Genomic DNA, 11,919 nt, shown 5'->3' with positions numbered 1-11,919 from the left:
CTGCTGCTGTATATGTCAATCACCAGGTCCCGACTGGTGATCGTCAGCAGGGCTGAGGGGAGAGATCTGTGTGTAAAACATCTTTCTCCTGTCACCATGGACATGCTGCTCTCTGCAGCAAGTGCAGAGAGCAGCATGTCTCCCAAGTAAAATGCAAACTGCACACTGTTAACCCCTAACTGCCCAGTGTCATTAGTACAGTCAGTGCTTTTTATTAGCACTGATCACTATTCGTGTCACTGGAGATGTCAATGGCAGCCCGTTCCCACCCAGTGTCAGAATGCCCGCCTAAGGTCCCACTAAGTTGGTGATCACTGCCATTTACTAGTATAAAAAAAATCCAGTGTGTATACTGCCATTTGTAGAAGCTGTAACTTTCACATAAACCAATTAATTTACATGTATCGGGATTTTTTTTTTTTTTTTTTCTTGACATGTAGCAAAATATCTTTTGGCCTAAATTTGATTTTTTTTTTTTTTTTTTTTTTTTTTTTTTTTTTTTTTTTTTTTTTTATAGTGCAAAAAACAAACGGCGATCAAATACCACTGAAAGCTTTATTTTGTGGGTGGAAAAGGACATTTCATTTTGGTGCAGCATTACTTGACTGTGCAATTGTAAAGTAACACATCCCGTATTACAAAAATGGCCTGGTCAGGAAGGGGGGGTAAATCCAATGGAGGGCAAGTGGTTAATGTATGTTCTTTCTTTGATGTCCACTTTGAGGAATGTTTCATACAATTTCACTTACACTGTATATAACTGTTTTTCTAAAGCTTACATTCCAAAACATTCAGTAAAATATGACACAAAAAGTAGGTATACCTTTGTACTTTCTACATGTGTAGGGTTACGCAGTTGTAAAGGGAAACCAGTATTATTTATAGAGAATTTGATGTTTACTAGCAGCCATTTATGAATTGGGTCATTTTGGGAGGGTGAATAATTTTGCACATGTGGAATGTTTATGCAAGCTTTACTTGTGCATGTGTTGTGGAATAATTGTATATATTCCACAGTACATGTATCAGATGTTTAAAATAAAAATAATAATAATTGCAAGAGGAAACTAGGTTCAAAATTTCTGGCACAGACTATAAATGGTGGCATGCTAAGCAGGAACACCGTTCAACAGCTTTCTACTACAGCTTAATGTTGGCTGTGTTCTGTTTTAAAGCAGTAGTAAACATGGCTTAGAACACTTTCTCAACCTTCTTTTTCAGTCAAGGCACCCTTTGAAATTGACAGTCTTGAGGCACCCCATTGTAAAATGGGGTGCCTCAAGACTGGTTTTTTTTTTTTTTTGTTTTTTTGTTTTTTATACAGCAACATCCACACATGTAGGACACCCAACAGATGATTTTATTCTTCCAAAGCAAACACACTTTTTGCACACTGGTACTGAGTAGTATTTCAGTGTTTTCTCTCTCAATTTTTCCTCCATCACTGAGATAATGTGATCCCAGCACTGCCAAAGAGGGACAGGGGAGGGTCAAACTAGGATGCTGTCCTCAACTGTCATTGGTTGTCAGCTAGAAGGTCATAATGGTGCACAATGAAAACCTGTGACTTTGTGTAACTAAAAGGCAGACTAATTCCACCTGCTGGTTTGTATACAAGTTTTGGGAATTTTTTTTTTTTTTAGACATTTTTCCTGAGGCACTTCTAAAGAAAACATCAAGGCACCCTGGTTGAGAGGGTGGCTTAGAAACTTGTACCTACAGATAAAGCTTTATCTCCTAAACACGCACGGTTTAGTATTTATTTAATGTTTTCTGCAGCTGGGATATCACCGGCACATACTTTCTGCTGGGACTACATACTTATGCTGTCCCTTTTGGAGCTCTGTGCTGCTGCCATGATTTCTTTTCACATTTGCAGGATTGAGATTATCCTTAGACCTGGAAGGAAGATACAGATGGAAGCCTGTCAGCTCTGACAGTGTGCTGTTGGAGGACTTTGTAAGGCACGTCTTATAATGTGCTAGTATGTGATGCATACTACCACATCAAGATATTACCTTGGAGGCAGAATAAACACTTGATGTGTCTAAACGCTAGGCATGGTAATTGTCAATGGCCAGTATAAATTATCGTTCTAGCCAATTAAATGAATTAACACCCAAGGACTTGACGCTTGTAAATGTGCCTAAATGCTTGTAAAAGCGTTTTACTAGTAAAAGTGTCAAGCATTTTTCTGCAAAAACGCTGCTGCCAGGAGGAAGGCTTCTAGGAGGGTTTTTTTTTTTTTTACGTCCTGTGTGCATGAGGCCTTAAGAGCAAAGCTAAATGTTAGACCACAAAATCCTAATTAACAAGAATTCAACTACAGGTGAGTAATTATTAAACAGGTGTCCAGTAGGCAGTTGATTATAAAAGGACATTACTTAAAAGAAAAACCCTTCCCATTTCATGCTGTCAGCGATGGCACCAGATGGAAGCGAAATGTCACAAGAAAGGGGAAGGCTACAAGAACATCAGCAAAGCTTTACTTATCAGTCAGAATACTGTAGCAAAAGTGATACAAAGATGGAACTGCAACCATCTCAGAAGTCTAGGCTGTCCACGGACATTAACATCTTGACGGGAGCAGTTTCTGATGAGAAGGGTTGAAGACAATTGCCATGCAAGTTCACTGCAGTTGGCTAAAGAAGTAGAAAGCCAAACCAGGCTGATTGTTTTCCATGATAGAATACGGCCTACACTGCAGTGGCATGGCATGCATTGGTGTTGTCCACAAAGGAAGCCTCTGCTAAATCCCATACACAAAAAAGCCCACCTAGAATTTTACTGGGACTCTACTCTGGAGTGATGAGACTAAGATGAATGTTTTTGGAACTGATGGCTTCAAAATTGTATGGTGGTGCAAAGGAAAATGCATGGTGCCTACAGTGAAACGTGGTGGCAGTGTCCTGTAGGGCTGTATGACTGCTGCTGGTGTCGGGAGCTGCATTTCATTGCTGGTATCATGAATTCAGATGTACTGCTCTGTTGAAAGAAGATGCTACCATCACTGGGTGCACTTTTCCAACATGACAATGATCCAAAATGCACATCTAAAGCCACTGTTGCATTTCTGAAGAAGAATTGTGAAAGTGATTCAGTGGCCAAGTATGTCTCCTGATCTGAACCCAATCAAACACATGGGGAATTCTAAGCGGTTGAGCATCACTTTCCATCCAGCATACAGGCTCTAAAAGAGGTCATTCTTAAAAAATGGAAAAAGATGTTACAATATGTTGCCAACTTGTTCATTTCATGCCTAGAAGATTCGGGGTTATCCTTACAAATCATGGAGGTCATATAAAATAATAGATGGAGTTGTTTTTGTTGTGGGGTGTATTCATATTTGCATCAACTACCGTATTTTTCGCTCCGTAAGACGCACTTTTTTCTCCCAAAAAAAGGGGGAAAATGTCAGTGCGTCATATGGAGCGGCCGGTCCGGTATTTCCACTGCCGCCGTGTCAGAATATTGGGCCGGCCGCTCAGCTCTGCAGCGGGACCTTATGGAGATGACTGCTGACCTTTGGGGAGGTGGGGAGCGGGTACCTGAATTTGACAGGTATCCGCTCTTACTTCCGTGGAGTTGTTTTTTGACCTTACCTGTACCTCTATCCAGCGGCGCGCTGTCTTCCCGGCTTCTGTAGTGTGGGCGCTGGGCTTGACAGCCGGCTGCCAAGTGCGCATGCGCAAGAAGCAGTGCTCTTTGTGAATGGTAAGGCGGTACCTGGAACACATGACAGATCCCAGAAGCTGCCGGACCAATCGCAAAGCTTAAGTGCTTCTCACTCATGCGCACTGGCACCCGGCTGTCATGCCGAGCGCCGACACTACAGAAGCCCGGAAGACAGCGCGTGGCTGGATAGAGGAACAGGTAAGATCAAAGAACAACTCCGCGGAAGTAAGAGCGGGTACCTGTCAAATTCAGGTACCCGCTCCCCTTTCCAAAGGTCTGCAGTCATCTCCTGTGCTGTCCACAGTCTCTGGTCATCTCCTGTACTATGGCTGCAGTCCATTAGTTCATAATTTTTATTTCCCCCTATTTTCTGCCTCTAAAACGTAGGTGCGTCTTATGGAGCGAAAAATACAGTAATTTGAGTAAAACTGTAGGTTGTAATCGAAGCTATATTAACCTTTCATGTAATGAGCTAAACAAATGTTCTATAAAACTCAGTTTTGTTATAGTCATGGAAATTTCTTTTGTTCATTAATCTTACTTTTCAAATGGGTGTATTCATTTATGCTGATCACTGTACACTGGAAGTACATTAGACATTCTACTGGCAGCAGAAAACCACTAAATGCGTGTAAACGTGGTACCATATGTACCCGCGTTTTGTCTCTTAGACATTTATTTATTTCATTGGCCAGGGTATTTTCCATTGAACTAAATAAACACGGCTAGTGCCTAGATGTATTCACATGCGTTTTTGCTGCGTTTGATGTATTTTGGTCAAAATGTTCCTCTCCTGAACGTGATTCTTCTGCGTTCAGGAAAGGGACATTTAACTGCCCCTTTAACTCTGCTGCTGCTAAACTCTGGATAAATATTTTTGTAAATATTGTATCTTTTCATGTGACAACACTGAAGAAATTACACTTTGCTACAATGTAAAGTAGTGAATGTACAGCTTGTATAACAGTGTAAATTTGCTGTCCCCTCAAAATAATTCAACACACAGCCATTAATGTCTACACTGCTGGCAACAAAAGTGAGTACACCCCTAAGTGAAAATGTCCAAATTGGGCCCAATTAGCCATTTTCCCTCCCTGGTGTCATGTGACTCGTTAGTGTTACAAGATCTCAGGTGTGAACTGGGAGCAGGTGTGTTAAATTTGGTGTTATCACTCTCACTTTCTCATACTGGTCACTGGAAGTTCAACATGGCACATCATGGCAAAGAACTCTCTGAGGATCTGAAAAAAAAAAAGAATTGTTTCTCTTCATAAAGATGGCCTAGGCTATAAGAAGATTGTCAAGACCCTGAAACTGAGCTGCAGCACGGTGGCCAAGACCATACAGTGGTTTAAAAGGACAGGTTCCACTCAGAACAGGCCCTCACCATGGTCGACCAAAGAAGCTGAGTGCATGTGCTCAGTGTCCTAGCCAGAGGTTGTCTTTTGGAAATAGACATATGAGTGCTGCCAGCATTGCTGCAGGGGTTGGGGGTCAGCCTGTCGGTGCTCAGACTATACGCTGCACAGTGCATCAAATTGGTCTGCATGGCTGTCGTCCCAGAAGGAAGTTTCTTCTATAATGCATAAGAAAGCCCACAGTTTGCTGAAGACAAGCAGATTAAGGACATGGATTACTGGAACCATGTCCTGTGGTCTGATGAGATCAAGAAATTTATTTGGTTCAGTTGGTGTCAGGTGTGTGTGGCGGCAACCAGGTGGGGAGTACAAAGACAAGTGTCTCTTGCTTCCAGTCAAGCATGGTGGTGGGAGTGTCATGGTCTGGGGCTGCATGACTGCTGTCGGCACTGGGGAGCTACAGTTAATTGAGGGAACCATGAATGCCAACATGTACTGTGACATATTGAAGCGGACCATGATCCCCTCCCTTTGGAGACTGGGCTGCAGGGCAGTATTTCAACATAACGACCCCAAACACCTCCAAGACGACCACTACCTTGCTAAAGAAGCTGAGGGTAAAGGTGATTGACTGGCCAAGCATGTCTCCAGACCTAAACCCTTTTGAGCATCTGTGGGGCATTCTCAAACGGAAGGTGGAGGAGTGCAAGGTCTCTAATATCCACCAGCTCTGTGATGTCGTCATGGAGGAATGGAAGAGGACTCCAGTGGCATCTTGTGAAGCTCTAGTGAACTCCATGCCCAAGAGGGTTAAGGTAGTGCTGGAAAATAATGGTGGCCACCAGGGGCAGACTGACCATTTGGAAACTCGGGCACTGCTCGAGGGCCCGGGGTCAGTAGTGGGCCCCATGAAATGCCCCTGGTATCTTTTTTCATAGGCTTTTTTGAGTTTTGGCAAGGACACAGGGGCCCAATGATCCCCTATTGCCCGGGGGCCCCATGAGTTGTCAGTCTGCCCCTGGTGGCCACACAAAATATTGACACTTTGGGCCCAATTTGGACATTTTCACTTAGGGGGTGTACTCACTTTTGTTGCCAGCAGTTTAGACACTAATGGCTGTGTGTTGAGTTATTTTGAGGGGACAGCAAATTTACACTGCTATATAAGCTGTACACTCACTACTTTACATTGTAGCAAAGTGTCATTTCTTCAGTGGTGTAATAAAATATTTACAAAAATGTGAGAGGTGTACTCACTTCTGTGAGATACTGTATAAACTGCTAAATACTTTTTCTCATCAGCAGTTAGAGCAGTCTTGTGACTTCTATTTGTGTCCAGCTGAGCACTGGTTAAAGCTTGTAGCAGGAGTTTTCTCTAGGAGGATGCAGAACCCCTTACCTCTGTCTGGACAGTGCTTATTGGCCCTATGCTGATCACACTCTCCCAAGGTTCCACAGTGAGTATAACAAGCATGCTTTACTGCATATACAGACTGATTTTACTGTTGTGGGTTTAGTAACACTTTAAGTGGGGGGTGTTGTAATGAGTCCATGGAGTGTGCAATACAACTTAAACCATGCTTCACTGGAAAGTTGGTAAATGGCTCTTCTTGCAGCACCACATGTAAATATGCAAAGCACTTCTTTGTATCAGCCTTTTTTTCTTAAAGTGGTTCTAAACCCTCATCATTTTTTTTTTATGTTTACAAGTTGTATGTGCTAGCAGTATACATATGCTATATCAATGTTTATTTTTGCCAAAAACTTTTTTACATACCAGTTTGAGGCTCTTCCTTGTTTACTTCCCTGCAGCTTCCGTTCCCCTGAGTGCACTCCCGGCCACTACGTCACATAGCTTTTGGGACTACATGTCCCAACATGCTTAGTGCTATCCTTCAATTCTAGGAACGCTTGGTGGAGGACGCTTTGAGTTCCAGATTCAAAGGTCAATCAAAGCAAATGGGAGGCGGAGCTTCAGCATCCTCGGCGTAGGCTGTAGTCCCATAGAGGTGGGAGCCCCCTCTCCTGCTCAGCTTGCTCTCTGGGCAATAAAGCTGCATCACCTCTGTCCAGGGAGGTGGGAGATTACCCAAGAAGTAGTAGGGAAGAGGTCTCCCTGGATGTTGTGTGTGATGGAGTTTTATACATCTGAGGAGTAGCTGAATAAAATTACAAAGCCATTGAACGTAAATGGAGTAAATATACACCTATCCAGCTGTTTGCTTGCAGTATTACTCAAATATAAAAAGAAAAGCTGACATTCATGAATAATTAATACATACAGTATATGATAAAGGGGTTAAGTAGATCTGTCCCCTGTGTTTGATTCCTCCTGCAAAATTGGCCTAGCTTTTCCTACTACTGCTCTATTACCAGTGGTACTAGATGTCTTGCATCTTCCTGGGGGCTTACTTGATCATACCCCACTCCAGATCACTCTACAATTGATGGAATGCAGGCCTGGGGGAACCTGACATCTCTCGCCGGGTTAGGTGGGAGAGCCATCTGTTGAGGCAGTGCTACAGCCCCATATGGATTTCTTCTGGCTGGCTAAGTCTCTAAGGTCTCTGGTCTCTAAGGCAACTACTAGAGGGGTGCATATATCCACCATTAAAGCGCCACTTGTGAACCACAATCATAGAGCCTCTACCTTACAGGCCAAGGAACAGGCCCATGCCGCTTCACCCTCCCTGGAGACATTGGCCAACCTACAATTTGCTAGGCGGGAATTATACTACATTGTCAAGACCTCACTCATTGCATCTTGCAACACAGGGCCGAACATATTTTTGAGAAGGGAGATAAGAATGGGATGTGTTTCCTCCCTGTCTGGTGATCTGATAACATACAGGAAGGAGATTCTCCAGGCCTTTGTCTCATTTTATACTGATCTTTATTCGCCCATAACACCTTACGTTCAGGAAGACCTTATATCTGTCCTTGAGCCTCTATGTTTAGCCACTTTGCCTGCTGAAGTCAGGGCCATTGTAGATGTTCCCTCTGAGGAGGAAGTAGCTGCTGTGTTTGGCTCCTATCCTAATTGCAAGGCACCTGGTCCAGACGGGCTACCGATAGAGTGGTATAAAAACTATGCTGAAATGCTTACACCAAAACTCCTTCTTCCATACCTTGATTGTCTCAGGAGTAGCTATCTTCCTCCCTCCTTTTACAAGGCACACATGATACTTGTAGCCAAACTGGACAAGGACTTCCTTCATTGCACAATTTATAGGCCCATTTCCCTATTAAACATAGACTTTAATATTCTTACGAAACTGCTGGCTGTCCGGCTTATGTCTATCCTGCAGTATATTATTTCTCCAGATCAGACAGGCTTTATGCTCAATAAGGCCACAGCCATTAACTTAAGACAAGTTTTCTCTCATATCCAACTGGGCCCAGAAATCTCTAGTGTGGTATTTTAGTTTTCTTAGACCTTGAAAAGGCTCGATTGGCATTATATGGAAGTGGTGTTGTCTGCCTTTGGTTCCACTTTCAGACAGTGGGTTCAGATATTAAACCAATGCCCAGTAGCCGGCTTTAAATTGATTGGCATGGTCTCTGAGTTCTTTAGTTTAGGTTGGGGCGCCTGCCAGGGATGCTCCATGTCTCCTGGCCTTTTTGCACTGATGATAGTGCCACTTGCTGCAGCCTTAAGAGCTTCCCTGGGGGTGCAGGGCATTCAAGTGGGTAGTCTGGAAGAATAAACAGCCCAATTTGCAGATGACATGGTCCTATTCCTATGTGAATCTGACACGTCGTTATCGGGTTCTTTTCATTCTGAACACTTTTGCCATATTCTCTTGCCTGAAAGTGAACTGGTGTACATCTGAAGTCTTACCTCTTAAAGCTCCCTTTCCCACTTTACGTTCCCCTGATAACTGCCCACTCCAATGGGTTGATAAGGTTAAATACCTGGGTATTCTCATATCTAACTCAGTGTCAGATTTCCTCTTAATGTTACTCCCTACTCCAAACTCTTAAACACTGACTCCAGGCTGCAGAATCTCTCCCTATCCCTGATTAGGAAAATTACCCTACTTAAGATGGAATTCCTTCCTGTCTTCTTATATATTTTTAGAAACTCACCCGTGTGGATCCGAAAACTATATTTAAATATATAGATCAATTAGCTTCTGCTTTCCTGTGGCAGGGGCATACTCCTCAAATAAAATTGAAAGTACTTCAGCAACCATGGAAACAGGGTGGTTTGGCAGACCCAAAATTTTCTCACTATTTTCTGCTAGGCCAGTTGGTTTTTTCTAATAGATGGCTGACCCTCCAGGAAGATGATGCGGTGGTGTCCTTGGAGGCAGCTATTATTGGTTCCTATGAGGCACTGTCTCATCTGGTGTTTCGGGGTGGTAGGGTTCTCTATCCCCTCACAGCCTCCATGCGTTCTACTGTCAGGGCATGGGAGGTGACTAAACGGGCAGAACTTGTTAATGAACACAGTATCCCCTCATATGCCCCATTTCTATAATTACCCTGATCCAATTACATTGACCAAATTTGGAGTTAAAAAGTTTGGGGATGTAGTGAGGAATGGGGTGCTCCTAAAGTTTGATGCCATGAAATCCCAACACCAATTACCTAACACACTTATTTCGTTACTTGCAGCTCCACCATGCTTACCTTGCCCAATTTGCTACCTCTGAGATTACCATCCAAATTGAGAATTTGGAGGTCTTGCTCCAATATACTGTGCAAGGATTTATCCACTATATATAAACAGTTGTTTATTGATACAAATAACGTTCTCACACCTTGTTACGAATGCCTGATTGGTTAATTTCCCTCAGTTGGATGGTGATGACTGGGACATTCTCTGGGAGGTTCCGTTTACAAGACTGGTGTCAGACCATCCTGTCCAATATAAGTTCTTACATAGAATATACACTTTATTGCCAAATGTATTGGGACACCCCTCCAAATCATTGGATTCAGATGTTCCAATCCCCTCCATGGCCACAGGTGTATAAAATCAAGCACCTAGGCATGCAGACCGCTTCTACAAACATTTGTGAAAGAATGGGTCACTCTCAGGAGCTCAGTGAATTCAAACGTGGTACCGTGATTTGTTGCCAAATGTGCAATAAGTCCATCTATGAAATTTCCTTGCTACTAAATATTCCATGGTCAACTGTTAGTGATATTATAACAAGGTGGAAGCAAATGGGAACAACAGCAACTCAGTCAAAAAGTGGTAGGCCACATAGAATGACAGAGCGGGATCAGCGCATGCTGAAATGCACAGCAGAAGTCACTAACTGTCTGCAGAGTCAATAGCTAAAGACCTCCAAACTTTTTGTGGCCTTCGGATTAGCACAACAACAGTGCGTAGAGAGCTTCATGGAATTGGTTTCTATGACCAAGCAGCTGCATCCAAAGCTTACATCACCAAGTGCAATTCAAAGTGTCGGATGCAGTGGTGTAAAGCACGCCGCCACTGGACTCTATAGCAGTGGAGACGTGTTCTCTGGAGTAACAAATCATGCTTCTCTGTCTGTCAATCTGATGGACATGTCTGGGTTTGGCGGTTGCCAGGAGAAGGGTGCTTGCCAAGCTGCATTGTGTAAAGAGTAAAGTTTGATGGAGGGGGGATTATGGTGTGGGGTTGTTTTTCAGGGGTTGGGCTTGGCCCCTTAGCTCCAATGAAGGGAACTTCACAGAGTACTGACCTCAACCAAATAGAACACCATTGGGGTGAATTAGAGTGGAGACTGTGAGCCAGGCCTTCTCGTCCGACTTCAGTGCCTGACTTCACAAATGCACTTCTGGAAGAATGGTCAAACATTCCCATAGACACTCCTAAACCTTATGGACAGCCTTCCCTTATTTTGGCAATATAGTGTATCTCACTTCAGCTAGATTGGCTAAGATCTTTCCCACTCAATCATCCAGCTGTTGGCTATTTACCTCCTCCCAGGCTGATTTTATATTCATATTTTGGGAATGTACAGCTATCCAGGAATATTGGTTGGAGGTAGTGCAATGTATTCAGTCAGTCACAAAGCTATTTATCCACCTCTCTATAGAAATATGTCTTTTGGGTTTGGTGGATTCCATGGCTCCCATGAAGGTGTTCTGTACCTTACTCACATCACTGTTTTATTACTCCAGGAAGCTTGTTATTCTCTCATGGAAAAAGCCTACAGCCAGGGGCGGACTGACAACTCATGGGGCCCCCGGGCAATAGGGGATCATGGGGCCCCTGTGTCCTTGCCCAAACTCAAAAAAGCCTATGAAAAAGGTCCCAGGGGCATCTCATGGGGCCCCCTACTGACCCCGGGCCCTCGGGCAGTGCCCGAGTTTCCAAATGGTCAGTCCGCCCCTGCCTACAGCCCTTTCCATTCAAGCCTGGAAAGCTTTAATTAACAAAGCTCTACCACTTTATAGGCCCACATATGCTAGCAGAGGAGTTCCAAATAAATTTGAAATGGGGTGAGTGGATAAATAATATGTCTATGGTATCTGATTGAGAGAATTTTCTTCCACTTCTTTCCTGGTCTGCAGTTTACTTATAAGTGCTGCGTATAGACATGTGATCCTGGAAAACTCATTGAGATATCCTGTGTCGGGTTGCTGCTACTTTGATCATTTTGGAGGAGATGGCGGCTTTGCCATGGATGTATTGTTTCCTATATGGGGGTTGGTAACTGATGAACTTATATTTTTCACGATCCCAATGTCATGTACTCTTATGTTGGAAAGGCACTTTATATGCCACGAAGCTGTACTGGCTACTTAGTGCTGATACTTCTGCGTCACCACTAGGAGGAGTGTGGTAGCATGGATTTGGGCTTTGCTTGGCTGGACTCTTCCTAACACAAATCATTGTACTGTATCCTCATACCAAAAGCACAAAGCCTCAGCACTCGACTCT

Source organism: Staurois parvus, unplaced genomic scaffold (genome assembly GCF_062004578.1).
Source record: "Staurois parvus isolate SC_StPar_1 unplaced genomic scaffold, SC_StPar_1.0 ptg000437l, whole genome shotgun sequence".
NCBI lineage: Eukaryota > Metazoa > Chordata > Amphibia > Anura > Ranidae > Staurois > Staurois parvus.
This window is presented reverse-complemented; position numbering follows the sequence as displayed.